This window comes from Tiliqua scincoides, chromosome 7 (assembly GCF_035046505.1).
Source record: "Tiliqua scincoides isolate rTilSci1 chromosome 7, rTilSci1.hap2, whole genome shotgun sequence".
NCBI lineage: Eukaryota > Metazoa > Chordata > Lepidosauria > Squamata > Scincidae > Tiliqua > Tiliqua scincoides.
The window spans coordinates 3359725-3381719 of NC_089827.1; the positions used below are offsets into that span (position 1 = coordinate 3359725).

General features: G+C 45.4%; 1 protein-coding gene and 1 pseudogene across 1 annotated transcript in view; one reads left to right on the forward strand and one right to left on the reverse strand.

The window, feature by feature from the left end:
* Positions 1-21995, forward strand: part of CAMK1D (calcium/calmodulin dependent protein kinase ID) — a 204879-nt gene that overhangs the window by 74702 nt on the left and 108182 nt on the right. The window lies entirely within an intron of this gene.
* LOC136657729 (5S ribosomal RNA) lies at positions 14225-14344 on the reverse strand (annotated as a pseudogene).

The following is a 21995-nucleotide window of genomic DNA, read 5'->3' on the forward strand; positions in this document are numbered from 1 at the left end:
TACAACGGCATTATAATACTAACCGTTTTGTTCTCAATACCCTTCCTAATGATCCCAAGCATAGAATTGGCCTTCTTCACTGCCGCCGCACATTGGGTCAACACTTTCATCGACCTGTCCACCACCACCCCAAGATCTCTCTCCTGATCTGTCACAGACAGCTCAGAACCCATCAGCCTATATCTAAAGTTTTGATTTTTTGCCCCAATGTGCATGACTTTACACTTACTGACATTGAAGCGCATCTGCCATTTTGCTGCCCATTCTGCCAGTCTGGAGAGATCCTTCTGGAGCTCCTCACAATCACTTCTGGTCTTTACCACTCGGAAAAGTTTGGTGTCGTCTGCAAACTTAGCCACTTCACTGCTCAACCCTGCCTCCAGGTCATTTATGAAGAGGTTGAAAAGCACCGGTCCCAGGACAGATCCTTGGGGCACACCGCTTTTCACCTCTCTCCATTGTGAAAATTGCCCATTGACACCCACTCTCTGCTTCCTGGCCTCCAACCAGTTCTCAATCCACGAGAGGACCTGTCCTCTAATTCCCTGACTGTGGAGTTTTTTCAGTAGCCTTTGGTGAGGGACCGTGTCAAACGCCTTCTGAAAGTCCAGATATATAATGTCCACGGGTTCTCCCGCATCCACATGCCTGCTGACCTTTTCAAAGAATTCTATAAGGTTTGTGAGGCAAGACTTACCCTTACAGAAGCCATGCTGACTCTCCCTCAGCAAGGCCTGTTCGTCTATGTGTTTTGAGATCCTATCTTTGATGAGGCATTCCACCATCTTACCCGTTATGGATGTTAGGCTGACCGGCCTATAGTTTCCCGGGTCCCCCCTCTTTCCCTTTTTAAAAATAGGCGTGACATTTGCTATCCTCCAATCTTCTGGCACCGTGGCCGTTTTGAGGGACAAGTTGCATACCTTAGTCAAGAGATCTGCAACTTCATTCTTCAATTCCTTAATAACTCTTGGGTGGATGCCATCAGGGCCCGGTGACTTATTGATCTTTAATTTATCAATGAGGTCTGAAACATCTTCTCTTTTGACCTCTATCTGACTTAACTCCTCGGTTAGGAGGGGCCGTTCGGGCAGCGGTATCTGCCCGAGGTCTTCTGCCGTGAAGACAGATGCAAAGAACTCATTTAATTTCTCTGCCATCTCTAAGTCTCCTTTTATCTCCCCTTTCCCTCCCTCACCATCCAGAGGGTCAACCGCTTCTCTGGCGGGTTTCCTGCTTCTAACATATTTGAAGAAGCTTTTATTATTCCCCTTAATGTTGCTGGCCATGCGTTCCTCATAGTCTCGCTTGGCCTCCCGTATCACCTTCTTACATTTCTTTTGCCACAGTTTATGTTCCTTTTTATTCTCCTCATTAGGGCAAGACTTCCATTTATGGAAGGAAGCTTCCTTGCCCTTCACAGCCTCTCTAACTTGGCTGGTTAGCCATGCAGGCACTCTCCTGGATTTAGTGGAACCCTTCTTTCTTTGCGGTATACACCTCTTCTGGGCCTCTATTACTGTTGTTTTAAGCAGCCTCCATGCACTCTGGAGAGACTGGACTCTTTTTACCCTCCCTTTCAACCTCCTTCTAACCAACCTCCTCATTTGAGGGAAGTCCGCCCGTCGGAAGTCAAGGGTTTTTGTTAGAGATTTGCCTGGTATTCTTCCCCCAACGTGCACGTCAAAACGGATCGCAGCATGATCACTGTTCCCCAATGGCTCAGTAACATTTACATCTCTAACCAGGTCCTGCGTACCGCACAAAATTAAATCCAGAGTCACCTGTCCTCTGGTGGGCTCCGTGACTAGCTGATCTAAGCCACAGTCATTTAGCACGTCAAGAAATCCGGTTTCCTTATCGTGACCAGAACACAAATTGACCCAGTCAATATGAGGATAATTGAAGTCCCCCATGATTACAACCCTGTCCTTCCTTGTCACCTCCCTGATCTGTTTCCTCATTTCAAGGTCCCCATCAGATTTCTGGTCTGGAGGACGATAGTACGCCCCCAGTATTACATCGCTGCACAAGCCTGGTAATTTAACCCACAGAGATTCTACGGTGGAGTCGGACCCACCTTCAATCTCTACTTTGCTGGATTCTATCCCTTCCTTAACATAAAGGGCCACCCCACCTCCAACACGCCCCTGCCTGTCCCTCCTGTAGAGTTTATAGCCCGGGATTGCGGTATCCCACTGATTCTCCGCATTCCACCAGGTTTCCGTTATGCCCACTATGTCAATATTCTCAATAAAAGAAGATGTCAATAAAAGAAGATCAGGAAACTCAATCTGCAGACTATTCCTGCAGATCAGGAAACTCAATCTGCAAACTATGTCAATAAAAGAAGATCAGGAAACTCAATCTGCAGATCAAGAAACCCACTCTCTTATTTCAGGCACCTGATGGGGATATTTTCTAATAGATAATTCGTAGCATCTCACCAAACTACAATTCACAGGAATTTTAGGGCGAGATCTTTATTAACTGAAGTGGTACAAAATTCCAATAAACATTTTTAAGTAGATATTCTCCATCTTTCTGAAAACATTAATTTGTGTGTGTTGTCACTTGTTGAACAAATAAACAAGAGATCAAAACAAACATTGTAATAGCAGTAAATAAGGTTCTGTGTCTTTCATGTTGAGCAACTGGAAAATGACTGACAAAGCCCAATCCTATCCTACGACGGCTCATAGGGGTCAGTGCCGCTAATGGAGCTCATGTGTTTACTGTGGGCTGTCCAGGGACCAGACAGCCTAGGAGAGATAAATGAAAAATGTTTTACTTACCTCTTTGTAGGTTGTCTGGTCCCCAATAGGTCCCCTTGAACTTATGCCAACTCTTTAACTGGTGTGAGGAGACTCCTGATGGTGGGAAGGGGGGGGGATAAAATTCATGCTTAGCTGTGGCCCTGATCTCCCCATCTGCCCTCTTTTCACTTCATTTTTTTGCATTTTTCTGCAAAATGGTGCAGTACAGTTAAAAAGGGGTTAGTATTGGTAGAAGAGGCAACATGTCCCTGTTACGGAAACAACAGAGTTCCATCAGATTGGGATATGCATCCTGTTGAGAGCAGTGTGCTGCAGAGGAAGAGCAGCCGTATGAAGAGGGAGCATGAAAAAGGAGACAATCATTTTCTGCCTGCTTTGTTCTTGCCACAAGTCTGTTTTCTCTGGAAGCTTGCAGAGGGGCTCTGCAGCCCCAGAACTTTCAGCATTCATTTGGAATTGGTCATGTGTGAAGTCTGTAGAAACAGCAGCATTTTTCTAGGTCTCAGTATCACCCTAAAAGCAGACTAGAAGCCCTTTTCAAATGCACAGGCGGGATATTTCATTGTGTGGCATGTTTTGGGAAGCATCTGGGACGTTATCATCTACACTGGAAGTGCGACTAAGTGATGCCTTGTCACAGAATTAATTGCAGCGAGCTGAGTGCTGTGTGACTTAATCCACCAAACTTCAAGCTGTCATTGTGCTCCTTCCAATCAACTGGCATGCGTGTCATATTTTTTTGTATCTCTTGAGCAGGACTTGCTCAGCAAAGTGGAAAGCATTTAACTGGATGTTTGCTTCCAGCATTCTGGCCTCCAGTGTCAAGACAGTTTGGGAATTTTGACTTATAGATGAATCTAATCGGTGGTTTTCAAACGTCTTGCCTTCGTGGAACCCTTTCTGTGTTGGTTTGTCTGCCGACAAACCCCTGCGTGCCTGCTGCAGGATCTATGTGTTTTCTCAAGAGAAGTGTCCCAGTTGAAACTTATAGACCAGGCTTCCTGAAGTGTGCATTGCAATGTCTTAGGCGCTGCAACACACTCAAAGAGGCATGGGATATTCCCGGTGGGCCTACCTACCTGTTCCCCTGGGCGCTACCATTTTGGCTCTTACAAGATTTGGACACCACCACCATGGATCTCATGAGTTTTCATGAGACTCAAGATGGTGGTGCCCGACTGAACCAGGAACAAGAGGCTGTGGGGGCACCGTGACCCAGGTGAGTTTGGGAACCACTGGCATAGGCCCATGCTTTGTGCCTATTGTAGTGTGTCCTTTAGACTACCAAAAATATGTATGAAGTTCTTTGACAGTTGATGGTCATATAATAATAAACTTTATTTATACCCCGCCCTTCTCCCTAAAGGGACCCAGGGCATATTAATACAGCATATTAAAAACTGATTAAAAACATCATTTAACAACAGATAAAAACATATTAAAAACACATTAACAGATACCATAAAAATAGTCAGATGAAAAGTCAGATAAAAAGTGCATAAAGCAGCAGATGAGGCCTGTAAAAAATACTAAAAGATGTAGAAAAGATGTTAAAAAGGCCATGAACTCAGAAGGCTTGTTTAAACAGAAGGGTCTTCAGGCCTCGCCGAAAAGTCTCAAGAGAGGGAGCCATTCTCAAGTCAAGGGGAAGGGAGTTCCATAGCGTTGGTGCCACTACTGAGAAGGCCCTATTTCTTGCCGCTGCCCCACGTACCTCCTTAGGCGGCGGCACTTGTAAAAAGGCCTTCTCTGATGACCTAAGAGGACGAGCTGGATTGTGCGGAAGCAGGCGATCTCTAAGATACCCTGGCCCAGAGCAGTATAGGGCTTCCTTCCACCATTCCCTGAAGACATAATCACCAAGAAACCACTGTGCATTTATATTCACATCCATCCAGCACTGGTCTATGGTTTCCTTTCCTTCCTTCTTCTCGTGTATGCTGACTTCTGTATAATCTTGGATCTAGCTTTGAAACCTGGAATTCTTTCCCAAGCTTAACTGCTTGCGATATCACCAGAGCAGCCATTTTCTACCTTTTTCAGCTCATGGCACACTGACGAGGCATTAAAAGAGTCAAGGCACACCGTCGGTTTTTTGATATGGCCTACCATGCTGCTGGTAGTTGGAGGGCTCACATCCCCAAATGGCCCTACTAATAAGCGATCCTCCCCAAATTCCTGTGACACACTTGTTGCATCGCACCAATGTGCCATGGCACGCTGGTTGCAAACTGCTGCACTAGAGGGAAGCGTAAACTTTGTGTGTGCCCGAAGCCACATGCTCCCTCTGCAGCTTTCTCTTGGAAAGCAGCCTGTCCTGGTAATCCTGTTTGGATGTTTGTGGGATGTCTAACAAGTCCCTTGTGGCTGCCACTTTCTCCCCCCCAGGTTGACAGAGGAGAACTTGTAATAATGGGAGATTAACTCAAACGACAAATGCTTGTAAGTTTCTTCCCTGTGACTGATGGTTTCTGTGTCTCCAGCTGTTTGATAATCAGGTTTGGACGGCAGGTGGTATTAATGATGTGTGAACAGTTCTACTATTGGATGTTTTTTGGAGGGGGCATCTTCAGAAAAGACAGCATGGTATACCAGGTTCTTTATGGGTGTGTTTTTTTTTTAAATAACAGTTTAGCAATCTGTCTTTCCAGTTCTTCAGCACGTTTTTCTGTGACCCTGTCTTGAATCCAACTGAGTGACTGAGGAAAAAAAAATGCTCCTATTTCATGGCTATTTCATGGGTTAGGTTTGGAATGGAAATTGTTTTGAGGGCAAGAATACGCATGGAATAAACATTTTTTAATTAATGTTTTTAACCATTGTTGTAAGCTGCCAGGTCCCTGTGGGGAGAAAGGCAGGATACAAATAAAGTTAATAATAATTAATAATAATCCGCATTCTTTTAGCACGCAGCAACTGTTAACCTGCAGATGCCCGATCTTGTCTGATCTCGGAAGCTAAGCAGGGTCAGGCCTGGTTAGTACTTGGATGGGAGACTGCCTGGGAATACCGGGTGCTGTAGGCTTATACCATGATCTCAGAAGCTAAGCAGGGTCAGGCCTGGTTAGTACTTGGATGGGAGACCGCCTGGGAATATCGGGTGCTGTAGGCTTATACCATAGTCTTGGAAGCTAAGCAGGGTCAGGCCTGGGAGACCGCCTGGGAATACCGGGTGCTGTAGGCTTATACCATGATCTCGGAAGCTAAGCAGGGTCAGGCCTGGTTAGTACTTGGATGGGAGACCGCCTGGGAATACCAGCTGCTGTAGGCTTATACCATAGTCTTTCGAGACCGAAGGTTGCCAACCAATGTCTTTTAGCACTCTGATCTATCAGGAATCTAGAGACTCTGGGCTTCTGCTGTTACTTGGTGAATGTCAGCTAAGTGGGAGGAGAACAGTGGCATCACAGGTAGGGGTGACTAGGGCGGGCCACCTTGGGTGCCATTTTCAAGGGAGCTGATGCATGTACTGCCAGAGTTGCCTGTCCTTACTGCAGTGCCAGAGAGTTGAGGTCCATGCTGTGTACCACTGGGAGGGCCCTCCCCTCCCCCACCTTTGCCCCCAATTGGCTGCAAATCGCAGCACGCCAGAAGCAATTGGCAGTGACTTGATGATGTTGTCACATCCCTATCAACCTACTTCCCGGTGCCACACTTTGCCCCTGCACACCAGGTACCATCAGCCTTGGGGTTTCCACTGCCAGTAGCACCCACTGCTTGTCATCGTGAGTGAGGGGGGTGTCATGTAGCAAAGGGGATGTACCTGCCGCAGGTGTAAAATGCACTGGCAACACCACTAGAAAAGAGTGAGCTGTGTGGAGATAGATATTCATCGTGCTTCACAAGTTATTCATCGTGCTTCACAAGAGCCATTTTGGAATTGGCTTTGATAACTGAAGTGGGAAATAACTCAGTTTGTTGAATCCAATTTCAAATCAAGCAAAGAAAGTTTGCTCCACACTTTGCAGAATTTACATTATTGGTTTAGCTCTATGCTTGGTGACTGGTAAGATGATCAAGGCTTGACATGCAACCCTTTAAAACTAGACAAGTAGGCCTGCCTAGGTTGCTTTCAAGTTTCACACCTTGAATGTCGCTTTACTATACAAGGATAAGATTGTTAGTAAAAGAATAATTTCCACCTTACGCATCACCCATTCTTTATGTAGAACACATAACATAAATTCTTGAAATGATAGTTTGTGCGGGTTTTTTAACTTCTCAGAGAGGTAATTCTGTAAATCAAACCTTGATTTATCTTATTGTTCTCGTTGTAGCTGCATTTGCTCAGTGCCCACACATAAATCACGTGTCGGTGGAACACCCTTGAAAAGCTCTCATCGTTGAGCATTTGCCAGGCAATTCAGATGCGACAGTACGAGAAGCTGTGTGAAAGACTCTGTGTTCCATTTTCAGAGTACATCAAGCTCTGAGGTTTTCTCTGCATTTAGGGTTTTCCCCCCCCTTCTAGAACCACTCTGACACGTAGTAAAATTTGTTGAAAATTACATGAGAGCAGCTGTCAGTTTTGTTCATCTCCCCACATTGCAAAAGCTCCCATTTTTGAAGTGCTAAAGTCATAATTATGTGGTGAGAAGTGAGTTCTACCTTTTCTGTGCATTGGGCAGAATGAAAGAGTCTGGACAAAATAACTGACCAGCTTCAGCAACTCATACTGAGGGGGGAACTTGAGCATGCCGGGGACGTGCAGTCAGGAGAGGAAGATCCTCACCTGTCATACGCCAGGGAAAGTGGCCTCAGCCTCCCCTGAGACTGGGCTTCACCCACTTTCCAAGGGGTTGTACTATCACAGGGGTGGCTCTAGTCTCTAGTGTGCACATCTCGTCTCCACCTGATGTGCTGTACTGGTGCTGCATAATTGTGTGTGGGGGGGGGGGGAGGACTGATGGAACCACCTCTCACCTGCACCTCTCACCTCTTCCCTCTTTTTAAGTACTCTTACTAAACAGATTTTCACTTATACATAACTTGCACTAACCATAAGACCATCCCTCTTCCAGCTTGCACCAGGCCCACAACTCGCTTCATTGGTCTCCGCGGACCCCAGAATGCCTCATGAAAGCAACTGGAATCAGTGGGAGCAACCCAGAATAAAAGCAAAAGTCACTTCCACAAACTGGAAATAGCTTCCCATCACTTCCACGAGGCATTCTGTAGCCCACAGAGGTCAATGGAGTGGGTTGTGGACCTAGCGTGTCAGGGAAGAGGCCCCCAGAGGCTCCCAGGAACCTTTGCAGTGGAGCATTGAGCATGGGGCTGTAACTCACTGTGGAGCACAAGGTGGGTTGTGGCAAACAAAAGTTTGGGAACCATTTGGGGCATTTGGTGGGCCACTGTGAGATACAAGGACTAGATGGGCCTATGACCTGATCCAGTGGGGCTGTTCTTATGTTCTTACCACTGGTCTAGAATATTGTGGAGAGAGCGCCACTAAACCCATGTTCCTACCGTGCTTTTTCTAAATGGAGAGAGCCATTTTTCCTAGGGGGCAGCCTGTCAGGTTAGGACTCTTCCCATGCAGTTATACAGACCAACATTGCACCAATCAATCTTCCCACCGTTGTGGCAGAAATTCTTGCTCAGCGACTATCTTGGGCATTTGCCATCTTGCTGAAAAACTCTTACACATGGAGTCTTTGCCTTCCTCTGTTCCCTCTCTTGCTATATTGTTAGGCCATTTGTTCCCTCTCATTCTCTCAGCTGCACATTTCGAGGGAGCGCATCACCAACATTCCCAGGTGCCATGTACAAAAGTGAAACTGGGTTGTAAATCACCTTTGGAGGACACACCTCTCTCTCCTTTCCCTGTTCTGTTCAAACGTGACATTCCACAAATGGGGGCTGGTGAAGCCTGCAAATGTAGATAACCGTTTGGAACTCTGCAAACATATCTGAGAAGCCGCATCAGCTCTTATGTCTTAGGAACAGCAGTGGAAATTACGGTTTTCATTAGTAAACTGAACAGGCAGACGGGACACGCAGAGCTGCTTTACGTTTACGGAGGGATGATTAATTTGTGCAACCGAGTACAAATATCACCTTCCACAGTTTTAGCCTTCCTTAGCAATATAGGTGGGGCTTCCATATCCGTGATCTGGCTCAACATGAGTCCCCCCTGTACATTGCACTTATTACACAGTGTATGGTTAAACTGTCATTATAACTGTGTACAGAAAAATGTTTGAGTGCAAATCTTTGGGTAAGCCAAGGAAACAGTTCATTAAATCATTTGGTCTGCTGAGATTATATCCTACTATCCAGGTGTCAGGGATTTCCTTGAAAGCTCCACCCCCCCCAACTCAGGTTTGGATTGCAAAGCCAGGGGAAGAGCTTTGTTCAAAAAACATATTATCATGCTTTGGCTCTGTGGTTGTGAAGGGGCAAGGTGTGCAAGACCAGGAGCAACTCCTGATCTTGAGGCATAGAATCACAATGGTACAGGTGCCCCCTATTATCTGTGGGGGATACGTTCCAGGACCCCCATAGATACAGAAAATGGATACAAGGGAACCCTAACTCCAAGCACTCCCCACACCTCCCATTAACTTTGATTTGCTTCTTTCTTGTGGCACGAAGCCAGAATGTTTCTTCCGTTTATGGAACACTGTAAGCATGGAAGCTTATAGAACAACAAACAGGCAGGCTGCCTGAATGCTAGGAGAGACTAAAGATATGTTAGCTTAAAAGCTTCCTATTAAGGTTCTGGCTGTATCCCTCTAGTGCAGGGGTGCCCAAACCCTGGCCCTGGGGCCACTTGCGGCCCTCGAGGCCTCTCAATGCAGCCCTCAGGGAGCCCCCAGTCTCCAATGAGCCTCTGGCCCTCCAGAGATTTGTTGGAGCCCACACTGGCCCGACACAACTGCTCTCAGCATGAGGGTGACTGTTTGACCTCGTGCGTAAGCTGTGGGATGAGGGCTCCCTCCACAGTTTGCTGTTTCATGTCTGTGATGCAGTAGCGGCAGCAGAGGAAAGGCCAGCCTTGCTTTGTGCAAGGCCTTTTATAGGCCTTGAGCTATTGCAAGACCTTCATTCATTCATATAAGTTCACCTTTAATATATTCATTTATGTAAACTTATGTAATGTATTCAAATTTTAAATGTAAATTAATTCTTTCCCCCCCCCCGGCCCCTGACACAGTGTAAGAAAGATGATATGGCCCTCCTGCCAAAAACTTTGGACACCCCTGCTCTAGTGTCAAGGCTTACCTGCCTGCATGTCATTCTATAAGCTTACTGCATATGGTGTTCTGCAAAAGGAAGAGACATTCCGGCTTGGCAGCATCAGTAAAAAGCAAAATGAAGTTAATGGTTGCAGGGGGCACAAAGAACGTCAGATAACCTCCACTACATGCCCAATGGGCATGGCTGCATCATTGCTGAAAGTTGGATAGTATTGGGCCCTCAATGTAACTACTCACCAAAAACATTAAACACGTTTTAATCCAGCGCAGTTTAAACCTGGTAAATAATTATAAAGCTTGAAAATGTTTTCCTTTTATATTCATTGTGATGCAAAAGGGAGCTCGGCCAACATATTACCAAGAGCTTCGCATCATACGTCAAGGAGCCGCATGTCTCCCAAGCCATGGTTTGGCCACCCTATTACATAGCAACTTTAAATGCAGTATTTCTTTCAGATCCTTACTAAACATTTCAAAACTCTCTCAAGGAATGTTTTTAATTGACTCTGGGGAAAAGTCTTCCCGATTACAGCAGAGGCCCCGGGTGGGTCATTTCACTTTTTAGATGTGCTTTGTTAGTTGTATGTTTTCCTTTGTTTATTTTCTTGTGTGGATTGTCCCATTGGTGCTTTGCCAATTTAAAGATTAATTAGCAGAGAGGTCCCCACTCTTGTTAGCACACCGTCAGAAAATCAGACAAGCATGGTGAAAATAATAGACCACAGTGAGATCAAAAGACCAGAACAAGAAACAAGAACATAAGGGAAGGCAAACAGTCTTATGGTTAGAATTTCTAAGCAGATCAGCAAACTGAAAACCTCTGTTGTACTCAGCAGAATGCACTGAAGTTCTGTACGCTGGAGGATGAAGCTGACTGCTCCTGTGACAGAGTGTGCTACATCATATGTACCCCACCATATTACCGTATTTTTCGCTCCATAAGACGCACTTCCCCCCCAAAAAAAGTGGGGGGGGGGAAGTGTGTGCATCTTATGGAGCGAATACTGGGGGCAAGGTACGCACCGGGGGCAAGGTCCTCAGTTGTGCAGGCGCCACAGGGGGAGGGCAGGCAGAGAACAAAGGGGGCAACGTCTGCACCGGGGGCAAGGTCCTCATTTGCGCAGGCGCCACAGGGGGAGGGCAGGCGGAGAACAAAGGGGGCAAGGTCCGCACCGGGGGCAAGGTCCTCATTTGCGTAGGCTCCACAGGGGGAGGGCAGGCTTACTTTAAAAGTAAGTTTTCCTCCTCTAAAAACTAGGTGCGTCTTATGGTCAGGTGCGTCTTACGGAGCGAAAAATGCGGTATATTTGTTAGTACAAGCCCCCGCCCAATCCACAAGGTTATGTTCCAGGCCCCCTCCACATGTATGGGCACTGTGTTTAAGAGGGAACACTCCATTCATCAGGTTTCATAAAAGTGAGGGCTTGGCTACTTCTTTTTTTCCCTTCTGATATTCTTTAGAATCAGGATCAAAATTAAATATATATTGTAAGCATCAAGGGCAGCTAATTTTAATCAAGAACTAAGCCTCGGTCACAGTCAGTAGGTGAGAGGCAACACATTATTTTCACCTTGCAGCTTGGTTCCCACCATTAGTCCATTGTCCATTGTGTAAGTGCCAGCAGTCCGTGTTGACTTACCATATATGTGTGTGAGAGAGCTTGTCTCTACGAGTTTCACATGTACTGGTTTTCAAGTGATAATCACAACTCGTATGAGTTGTGTCACTTGTAAACCCTCCTCTTATTTGAGTTGGCAAAGCACACAGTACAGCTCTAGGTGAGCTTCTAGGATTCTGTGTCTGAACTCCAGTTAAGTTCTCACACACAGAGAATGCAGTCCTTGAAATGGCAAATGCGGTTATAACTTTGCCAAACAAGTGTCACCGTTTATTACTTTGCTAGGATTCTGATAATCTGGGAGAAGGCATAACTCGGTAACTGATTACTTTGGTAATATCCAACGAGTAACTTTGCTAAATAACCAAGGCATTTACATTGGTGCTTTCCAGGGATTATAAAGCCAAGCAGAGAGCCTGAACCTGCTAATAGCAAATTGCTGGATGGTTGACTTCAGCAGAATAAAGTGATGTGGATAGAGTGATCTCCTGCAGTGGCATAGCTAGAGGGGGTGTGCATTGCACAAAGTTTTGCAGGCATCTGAACATGCTGTGCAAGCAACCTCTCCCCTTTGGAGCTATTCTGCCCCTGTTTTGCTCCCCCTGCCTGGAATGGCTCTGAAGGGGAGGGGCTATTTGCACAGCACATTCAGGCGCCTGCAAAACTTCGTGCTTTGCACCCCGTCTAGCTACTTCACTGGCTCCAGCAGTGTTTATGTCCTGTACTTACTGATAATGTTAAAGTAGCCACTGGTGGACATGAATCTAATGAACCAAACTGTGGCTGAAACAAGTGTTCAGCAGTGCTGGGCAATTTCTGTCAGCTGCAAAATGTGATCCTTCTGAGCACGCGGGTTGGTTGCCGCCAGAAGCAGTGAGTGGCCAGCTTCACACGGCAGTGGACTCTGGATGTCCACTGCCTCAGGTAGGATTGCACAGGCTGTGTCCAGTGGGGACGGACGGTTGGGGGACAGAGCTGGAGGCTTCAGAAGGAAGCCAGCGAGGCCTTTCTCCTCTGTAAGACCCTTCAGAGGTTCTTCTTGGTTCTTACTGGGTCTCAGTGTATCTCCTTGGATCTGTTCAAGCTCCTTAGTTGGTGCACGTCCAAGGAGACAAAGTGGGAGGGGAGGCTGCGAAAAAGGAGGGCAGGATCTGGCACACCCCATTGCTGCAGAATCCACCCAGTCCTACAGCATCCCCGCCCTGTTCCTCCCCCACCCAATTTTACCCTCTCCCCCCCTGTTCCATCCTCTCCCCACTGCCCCCCTCCTCCTCTGTAAAACTACTCTAAAACTTTAAGAGCAGTAGTTCTCACACATTTAGCACAGGGACCCACTTTTTAGAATGAGAATCTGCCAGGACCCACTGGAAGTGATGTAACATCATGCAAGCAGGAAAATTTTTTAACAATCTTAGGCTGCAGACTTACCCAGGACTAAGTCCCATTTACTGTCATTGTTGAAAGAATATACATAATAGCTTGATAAAAAGTACAGTCTGTAACATTTCCCCAAATGCAGTCACATACCAGGGGAGCATCAAGTCTAATATATTAAAAATAAAATATTGAACGGGGACCCACCTCAAATTGGCTCGCGACCTACCTAGTGAGTCCTGACCCACAGTTTGAAAAACACTGTAACAGGAAACAGGAAACCATAATCTCTGGCCAAAACTCCTGTATGTACTGGATTGAAACATAATGATTAAAACTAACAAAATAAATAAACGGAGCATTTCCTGCCCTCAGTAAGCAGCACAGTGGGCTTGTGTCTTTAGTGTTATATGAGAACATTAACAATGGAATTTCTTGTTCTATTAAGCAGCCGTTTGGCAAACCATAACTCGTTGCTCTTGGGTCTGTTGGTCGAATCACAAAGATCACCAACTGTCTTAAAACAAAAATATACATGGATCTTTCCTTGCAATGTAATATGACACAGCTCTCTCGAAAGATGTCTTTCAAGCTCAGTGTTTGACTAATAAAAGTGTTGTAATGGGGTAGAAAGGTTGTCTTTATTTTTTTTACAACATAAAAAATTTCAGATTAGTCTGAAATGAGTTACTTTGGTTTTTGTTCTGTAAAATTTAGTATTGCTTTACAGTGTTTTAGTTTTTTTGAATATGGAAATTCAGGCAAAATAAAGTTATAAAAAATGTAACTACTGGAAGTAATGCTTGGAGGTAGACCTAGCTAGGGGTAAGGACCAAAAATACCTAAACAGAAACTCCTTTCAAGGCTGATTGGCAGCCTTCAGTCTCGAAAGACCATTGGTATAAGCCTACAGCACCCAGTATTCCCAGGCGGTCTCCCATCCAAGTACTAACCAGACCTGGCCCTGCTTAGCTTCAGAGATCATGGTATAAGCCTACAGCACCCGGTATTCCCAGGCGGTCTCCCATCCAAGTACTAACCAGGCCTGACCCTGCTTAGCTTCCCAGATCATGGTATAAGCCTACAGCACCCGGTATTCCCAGGCAGTCTCCCATCCAAGTACTAACCAGGCCTGACCCTGCTTAGCTTCCAAGATCATGGTATAAGCCTACAGCGCCCGGTATTCCCAGGCGTTCTCCCATCCAAGTACTAACCAGGCCTGACCCTGCTTAGCTTTCGAGATCATGGTACAAGCCTACAGCACCCGGTATTCCCAGGCGGTCTCCCATCCAAGTACTAACCAGGCCTGACCCTGCTTAGCTTCCGAGATCAGACGAGATCAGTCATGTGCAGGATAACAGTTGCTGCTATTTACTGGCATAAGATTAGTAGTCAGCCTCTTGTTGTCAACTTGTTGAGGCAAGTAATCATTTTAAATCATTACTGTGTGCAGGAAATTGGATATTTTGTTGTAGTTGTTTTGTTTTGGTTTTTTGCAATTTGTATTAAAAGTTTTTTTCATGTGGACGAAATGAGTTTGTCTCATCACTGCAGAGGCTCATGAAAAATAATTTTACTCTTATGAATGAGAAAGTAAATGTGAACACTTGTTATTGTCTCTAAAGGATCTGGGAGTTTTTGCCTATAAAGATTTTCACAAAGTACTTGTTAATGTTGAGTTTAGATATTATATATTTTATGGTAGGAAAATTAGTATTCATATAGTACAGGCGGAAGCAGTTAAACAGACTGAGTTTACAGAATGCAAAGGAACAAAAGAAATCTTGAAATTAAAAATGTTAGTATAGCAACCAAACAGCCGTATCTCTGAAAAGTAGAAATACTTCAAGCCTATGACTGGAAAAAATACTGTAAACGTATTATGTGTAGGATATTCACAAAAAGTGCTGCAAATTACTTATCTGCTGACATAATAATGAAACAGTTGTCTAGTGTAACATCCACAATAATTGGTAAACAATAATTGCCTGTTGTAACATACACTCATATAAGAAAAAATAAGGTTATAGTGGAATTCTTGCCATCAAGCAAAAGGAAGACTGAAGGTTATCAGAGGTGTACTCTGTATATTAGGAATATTGATTTTAACGGGCTCAGAGGAAAATGAAATTGTATCCATGGCTTGAAGTCCTACAGGAGAAAACAGTCCAAGAGAGAGAGGATATTGTGGGCAGTGGTTCTGTAGTATTTTAGCGCCACAACCCACCTCATCTTACACGGCGGGTTGCAACATAGTGCTTGCTGTATTGTGCAATACCTTATTCGGAGCCCCCCAGAGGCTGCTTCTGGGTCATGCTGGATCGTTGACCCACTCCATTGGGCTCTGTGGGCCACAGAGTACCCCATGGAAGTGACTGAAAGTTGTGACCGCAAACTGGAAATCGCTGCTGGTCAGTTCTGCGGGCCAGTGGAGACCAATGGAGTAGGCTGCTGGCCTGGTGTGACCCAGAAGTAGCTTCCAGGTGCTCCCCATAAGGCACTGTGATGCTACCGGGAGCATTGTGTTGCAGCCGCTGCACATTGGGTTGCAAACCACAGTTTGGGAAGCATCATTTTAGGAGGTTTTTGTATTCTATTTAATTTTTTTATTTTTATAAAGAATAGAAGATCTGTATTCTAATTTATCACAATAGCTATCCCAATTCACATATGTCAACCATCGAAAAGAAAAAGAATAGCTGGCAGTCATCAGTGCCTGAGATGAGCACATAGGCTTATGTTTGCTACTGACTCATATGGTGCAGAGAACTACCAGCTCCAGCCAATATTATCATAAATATTTCTAGGGCATCCTATAATGACCATAGAATCTAAAGAAGAGTAAAAATCTAACCAATATTATAGAATTAAAAATAAAAGGTGTTCTTATATAGATACATGCATACACATACAGAGAAAAAGATTTATGCCTTTGCATGTATGCGACGATAACTTGATATGGCAAGTCAACTAGCATCCAAAGAGAGAGAAATCAAGGAGAAGGTATTATATAATAATGTTCCTTACCCTTCATACCTACTAAGTTTTTGTTATCTCATTAGGCATTGCATCAGAGATTGTTCATGTTCCATCTATATTCTCAAATGATCCCTGTGTTCAAATCTATATGCTTCATCACCACATTGTATACTTATGAAATCTGACATTGGTCCACATGTTTAGCAATGGCATACGAGTCCTGCAGATTCACAATCAATCTTGGACTATAGCACAAAAGATAGTTTAGTCCAAGTTCTGGTTTACAAATGCAGGCAGCAGTATTTCTGTGCTTTTTAAGAGGACATTCTTTCAATGTCCTCTAGAAATCCAAATAATAAGAGAATATATGGACAGAACACCATGTTGCCACTCATACTACAGGTATGCTACAAATTCAGCTACACGTTCAGAAATTGTGTGAATTTCCCCACTAATTTAGCTACTGAGAGCAAAACAAAAAAAATCAAATAAACTTCCTAGACCAGTAGAGAAATACAGCTAAGTGGTGAGTGTTAAATTACTTAAATTGACAGCTCAGACTTCTATATTGCAACAAACATGCAATCCTAACTTGCACTGCCTTTAGCCAGTGCAGATTAGGAGACAGCTGGTGGTCATCTTGGGGTAAGGGGGTATTTTTCCCTTGGTTCCCACCCAGCCCTATGGTACTTCTTGTATCTTCACCAGCTACATAGCTGGTGCAAATCTGGAAAGCCTGGTGTAATGCCAGGGTAGCTGGGAGGGGGGTTAGGATACAGCAGAGGTCTGCTCTGACCCTTCCTGGGCCTTTCTAATCCACATTCTGCCCTCTCCCACCCCAAATGCCCACTCCCCGCCTTCAGAATGCCCTCCCGCCACCCTCTCCCAGCCTCTGCGCCACCTGGCACAAGCCTACCTGCTCTGGCCTGCGCTACTTCTGGATTCAGCGTTAGCAGACAGGCACAGACCTTTTAGCTGGTGCTGTTGGCTCATGAGTAGCGCATCGGTAAAGCAGCTACCACGTTTTCCAGACTCACAAAGAGAGTCTGGTCCAACAAGAAGCTGACGGAACATACCAAGATCCAGGTCTACAGAGCTTGCGTCCTGAGTACACTTCTGTACTGCAGCGAGTCATGGACTCTTCGCTCACAACAGGAGAGGAAACTGAGCGCTTTCCACATGCGCTGCCTCTGACGCATCCTCGGCATCACCTGGCAGGACAAAGTTCCAAACAACACAGTCCTGGAACGTGCTGGAATCCCTAGCATGTATGCACTGCTGAAACAGAGACGCCTGCGTTGGCTTGGTCATGTCGTGAGAATGGATGATGGCCGGATCCCAAAGGATCTCCTCTATGGAGAACTCGTGCAAGGAAAGCGCCCTATAGGTAGACCACAGCTGCGATACAAGGACATCTGCAAGAGGGATCTGAAGGCCTTAGGGTTGGACCTCAACAAGTGGGAAACCCTGGCCTCTGAGCGGCCCTCTTGGAGGCAGTCTGTGCAGCATGGCCTTTCCCAGTTTGAAGAGACACTTTGCCAACAGTCTGAGGCTAAGAGGCAAAGAAGGAAGGCCCATAGCCAGGGAGACGGACCAGGGACAGGCTGCACTTGCTCCCGGTGTGGAAGGGATTGTCGCTCCCGGATTGGCCTTTTCAGCCACACTAGACGCTGTGCCAGAACCACCTTTCAGAGCGCGATACCATAGTCTTTCAAGACTGAAGGTTGCCAATACAATATACAAGTCACAAATGCGCTTTATGACATGTTTTCCACACTGAGCCAACAAGGGGGCAGTTGCACTTAGGATTGCACTGTTAATTATTTAAAAGTCCATTGTTATCAAAGTCCAGAAAATATACATAAGTTGCCTGCAACAGTAATGTACTCCTTATCAATGGCATTACTACATATCAATAAGGACACCCGGTGCCATCTAGGCTTACACATAAAGTAAGAAAATTACAAATAAAATAAGAGTTATGTACTGAAAATGTCTTGAAGATTTCAAATCACTAGCACAAGCTGTCATATTAGGTTATATATTCTGTCAAAACTTTAGAGAGTTCATCGCAATTTCTAGAAAAGACACAAAAGCATCAGAAAGCACAAGCTATTTGTTCCTGAAGTCATCTGCATTGCTGCCTACAGCTTCTGCTGGAAATACCTTATTCCAGGGTCAGTACAATCCTATGCGTGTCTACTCAGAATTAAGTATCATTGCACTCCATGGAACTCATCCCCAAGAAGGTGTTAATAGGATTGCAGCCTGTGTTATATAAGGCAGCCATATCTCTGAATTTCAGTTCATTGCTCTTGAACTTCATCTCAATATTTCTTCATTGTGTGCATTCTGTTCATAAGAATAGCCTGCCAGCAACTTCTCAACCAATTTTATAGAGATGGAGATTGATATTGTTTCCTGTAGCTATAATGATACTTGGTGATATGATCAAATTCATTGTTAAAAGTGCTGGTTCGCTCTTACTTATGGTTGTATATATCTTCCTTAACAGACCAGTGGTGTTTGTGGGATTATACAACCCAATACTGTCTGTTATTGATGGTAGCAGTTATCTTCTCCCAAAACTTGTGTACACAATACCCTGAATTTCATCCACTTGACTATCATCACTTTACTCTTTCAGCCATTTTCAGTCTCAATATATGAATATTTATTCATATATTTATTCATATATTGATGCTGACGGAATATTCATATATTGAAGCTGACGGAACATACCAAGATCCAGGTCTACAGAGCTTGCATCCTGAGTACACTTCTGTACTGCAGCGAGACTCTCCGCTCACAACAGGAGAGGAAACTGAGCGCTTTCCACATGCGTTGCCTCCGACGCATTCTCGGCATCACCTGGCAGGACAAAGTTCCAAACAACACAGTCCTGGAACGTGCTGGAATCCCTAGCATGTATGCACTGCCGAAACAGAGACGCCTGCGTTGGCTTGGTTATGTCGTGAGAATGGATGATGGCCGGATCCCAAAGGATCTCCTCTATGGAGAACTCGTGCAAGGAAAGCACCCTACGGGTAGACCACAGCTGCGATACAAGGACATCTGCAAGAGGGATCTGAAGGCCTTAGGAGTGGACCTCAACAGGTGGGAAACCCTGGCCTCTGAGCGGCCAGCGGCCAGCATGGCCTTTCTCAGTTTGAAGAGACACTTGGCCAACAGTCTGAGGCAAAGAGGCAAAGAAGGAAGGCCCATAGCCAGGGAGACAGGCCAGGGACAGACTGCACTTGCTCCCGGTGTGGAAGGGATTGTCACTCCCGAATTGGCCTTTTCAGCCACACTAGATGCTGTTCCAGAACCACCATTCAGAGCGCGATACCAGAGTCTTTCGAGACTGGAGGTTGCCAATACAATATGAATATTTATATTAGATGTCCTTTTTTATATTTTAAATGCAAACGTAGGGTTAGGGTTAGGGCTGGGATAAGAGGCTTAGGATATATAGCATGGGGGTTCGTTGCCCACTTAAAGTGGGATGCAAATGACTGAGATGCAAAAAAAACCAGAAATAAATGTCCAGGGACCCCAGGATACAGTCGTCCAGGGCACAAATACCCTAGTACCTCAAGAAGAATGTGTACAGGAAGTGGAAGGGGGGATATTACCAAAGGCTCAGTACATAAGTATCACCTGCTCCTGTAAGGGTGATGTCAGGAAGGCTAAAAGCACAAAATGAGTGTGACTTGTGAGGAGTGCAAAGAACAGCAGGGTTTTTTATTTTCTGACTGTGTCTGAAAAAAGAGAAAGGTCACAACATGGCAGGCCTGTTGCATGGAGAAGATGGTGAAGTGGGTACAGACTTCAAGAGAGGAGATTCCTGCTGGGCTTCAGTAAGAAATTCTTGACAGTCGGGGCAGTTCGGCAGTGGGACAGATTGTCAAAGGAGGTGGTGAGTTCTCCCTCAGTGGAGATCTTCAAGCAGAGGCTTGATAGACACCTGTTGGAGACGCGCCTGGAGGATTTCCTGCTTCAGGCAGGGGGTTGGATTAGAGGACCTTGAGGGTCGTTTCCAACTTCTTGGTTCTACGATGGAGAGAAGGCAGAGCTGCTGAGTTCTTATTTTGCAACCGTCTTCTCCCGCAAGAGAAATGTGGCCCAACCCAAGCAGTTACACATAATAAGAAAGGAGGGGCATCACAGCTCAAGACAGGTAAAGAGATGGCAGGGGAACACCTAGTTACCTTACATAAATGTAAGTCTCCAGGACCAGATGAACCGCACCCCGGGTGACAGTTTCAGGGATGGGCACTGAAGGCATTTGCAGGGTGCTGAAAGAGCTTGCAAATGGGATCTCACTGTCTGTAGTCTTTGAGAACGCCTGGATAATGAGTGAGGTGCTGGAAGACTGGAAAGAGCAAGTGTCTGTCTTTAAAAGGGAGGGGAGGAGGATCTGGGAAACTGCAGGCTGGTCAGTGCAACGTTGTTCCCTGAAAAGATACTGGAACAATTAATTAAAGATTATGGAAGTGTTTTACTGACTGCAGCTGTCCAACTGGCTGTCCGTTAGCATTGCGCCGTTCTAAGAAGTGGTTCGCAAAGACGCAAAAGGATGCTGCTGCCTCTCTGGTTGCTTTCCATGGTGCACCGAGATGTCGCAGAGCACACTTTGGGAACCACTGCTGAGATCCGATGCACGTTTAGACCCCACTGACCTCTATACGATTTGTGTCTGAGTACACCTGCGCGTAGGACTGGATTGCTTGTCACACTCCCAGAGCTCCATTCCATTTTCAGGGTACGCTCACCATCTAATTCGGAAATAGTTGTTACTAAGAAGCATGAATTGCTGTTTTTGTTTTTCATTTGCAGTATGCATAAAATAAGAGAATGAGAAGCTTCTTAGAAGGCTTCCTTTCTAAAAATAGTGCGTGTGTATGTGCCACAGTGATCTCCTAGGAAACCCATAGTCCTGTTTTGGGAAAACATTGAAATTGCACATGAGATAAAATTAAGTCATAGTTACTATCCTAGTTTCCATCAGTATCCCTGCCCCAAGTGGGAAAACTCCCTTTAGTGTCCTCATAGCTACGGACTTTCCTGAAACGGTTGGTGATCCAACTCAGGCTGAACATCTGGACAGGGATCAAACATGGACTTGGGGAGTTTGGGGCTAAGAAGTCTTCCTCTAGTGTCTGTATCTTGTCTGTAGCAGAGGTCATCTTCCAATGAGTTGGGATCCAGGAGTGGGCTATGCTACTTCATGGTCTTGTTTTTGAGGTTCAAGCCTCCACAGTTAGAATGTGGTTGGGGCTTGGGATGCTAGATGCGGTACATTCCTCTGGAGATTTCGACCTTGAGTTGTTGCCCCCCCCTCAGTGCCCCCCCTCCAGTTTCCCTCCCACCCACTTCTCCAACGTTTTTCTTCTCATGGCACACTGAGCTCTGTGGCCTTTGCCTCTTGCGATGTCACTTCTGGGAGACTCTTCTGGGTTGTGCGGCTCTGTTTCAAGGGCAGTGGTGTGTAGTGTCTGTCTCTCATCCTCCACAGAGCTAGCAGAGGAAGAAAAACAGGCGATTCATTACTACTGACCGTTGCCCTAGGAACAGAGCTGCAGAACCCGGAAGAACTTTTCAGCGATTTTCATTCGCTGAGCTCCAAACTCCCACAGCACACCTGTGGACTTTTTGCAGCATACCTGTTGAAAATCACAGGGATGGAGGATAGGGCTTCTATCCAGAGTTGTGGTTTGGAGAGAGATACAACAACTACTTACTAAATGGACAAGAATAAAGCCAGGACTTGTATTAAGCAGTGGTTCCCAAACTGTGAGATAGGGCTTCCCAGGAGTCACGGAAACCAGCCAGGGTAGCTGCAGAATCCTAGCAAAAAACCTTATACAGTGTATAGGATTGTAGCCTAATCAAGAGCCGCGACAAATGATCCAGTAGGTCAAGGCCAGTTGAAAACACTGGTATTAAGTATTGAGTGGAGATATATCCTGAGATTTAAAATAAATAAAAACCTAATGATGCAGATTCTTGAGGCTAAGAAGGCTGTACAGAAGAAGAAGGGG